Source organism: Gossypium arboreum, chromosome 13 (assembly GCF_025698485.1).
Source record: "Gossypium arboreum isolate Shixiya-1 chromosome 13, ASM2569848v2, whole genome shotgun sequence".
In the NCBI taxonomy this organism is placed as follows: domain Eukaryota; kingdom Viridiplantae; phylum Streptophyta; class Magnoliopsida; order Malvales; family Malvaceae; genus Gossypium; species Gossypium arboreum.
The window spans coordinates 52,449,988-52,451,532 of NC_069082.1; the positions used below are offsets into that span (position 1 = coordinate 52,449,988).

The window sequence follows — 1,545 nt, forward strand, 5'->3', positions numbered from 1 at the left end:
CGGTTCTGGCTCAGGCTCAACAAATCCTTCTTCATCTTGAACATTAATCACGTTGAGTTGTTCCCTTGGGTTAGGTTTAGTATTACTTGGGAAGCTCCCTTGTGGTTGTTCGGAGATTAGTTTGGAAAGCTAGCCTATCTAAGTTTCGAGCCCTTGGATCGACGCTTGTTGATTTTTAAGTGCTGTCTCAGTGTTCTGGAAATGGGTTTCTGACACTGAGATAAACTTTGTGAGCATCTCTTCAAGGTTCGATTTCTTTTCCTGTTGGTAGGGTGGTTGTTGGTAACCTGGAGGTGGTTGTGGTCTTTGATTTCCTTGACTGCCCCACGAGAAATTGGGGTGGTTCCTCCAACCTGCATTGTAAGTGTTACTATATGGATTGTTTTGAGGTTGATGATTATTACCCATTTAATTTAATTGCTCGTTATCGATGTTGTGGCCATAAGGTTGGTATTCCAAATGGCTTTTTCCACCTCCACTTGCTTCACACTGCATTACAGGGTGAACCTATGAAGAACTAAGAAAACCATCAATCTTTTTATTTAGAAGTTCTACCTGGTTTGATAGCATAGTAATCGAATCGACATTATAAACGCCTACTGTTTTAATTGGTTTTGTCCTCATGACTTGTCACTGATAGTTATTCAGTGACATTTCCTCTATAAACTCATAAGCATCTTTAGGTGTTTTATTATTGATGGTTCCGCCAATAGCTGCGTCAACCATTTGCCGAGTCGAAGGATTCAGGCCATTATGGAATGTTTGAACCTGAAGCCAAAGCGGAAACCCATGGTGAGGGCACCTTCTCAAAAGATCCTTATATCTCTCCCATGCATCGTAGAGTGTTTCTAAATCCATCTGCACAAAAGAAGAGATATCATTACGTAATTTAGCCGTTTTAGCCGGCGGAAAATATTTTAATAGAAATTTTTTGGTCATTTGTTCCCAAGTAGTGATTCACCCTCGTGGTAATGAGTTCAACCACTGTTTAGCTTTGTTCCTCAATGAAAAATAGAATAACCGAAGACAAATGGCATCAGAAACACCATTAATTGTGACACCCCTAATGTGACCCTAGTCGGAAAGTGGTTTCGGGACCACAAAACCGAGTCACAAAAATAATTAGATGTTATATTTTGTGCTTATTGTATGTGGAATTTGTATGTGTGAATATTTCGTGCCTTGATTTTATCAATTAGGTGCTAATTTATAAGAAAGGACCCATGTGATAGGACTTGAAAATGTGATAGGTGAAATTTAAAGTGGCCAAATAATGCATGAGTTATTGACATGAGGGACTTGCATGTCAAATGGACCACTTTTAATTTAGTGGCCGGCCATAATGATGGTTGATAGATATTATATGCATTTTATTTTAACATGACAATAGTTAATGGCTTTATAGTATGGAAGAAAGAATAATTAAAAGAATGGGAGAGTGATAGAAACAAGGTGTGTCATCCTTCTTCTCCCCCATCTTGCCGTACCTAGAAGAAAAAAAAAGAGGCTTCATCCTCTTTGTTCCTCTTGACCGAAAAAGGAAAG

General features: G+C 38.8%; 1 non-coding gene across 1 annotated transcript; it reads left to right on the top strand.

The window, feature by feature from the left end:
• The first annotated feature begins 784 nt into the window (after positions 1–784).
• On the top strand, positions 785–891 carry LOC128287480 (small nucleolar RNA R71). The gene has a single exon (XR_008278180.1). It is a non-coding gene; the product is annotated as a small nucleolar RNA R71 (small nucleolar RNA).
• The last annotated feature ends 654 nt before the right edge of the window (positions 892–1,545 follow it).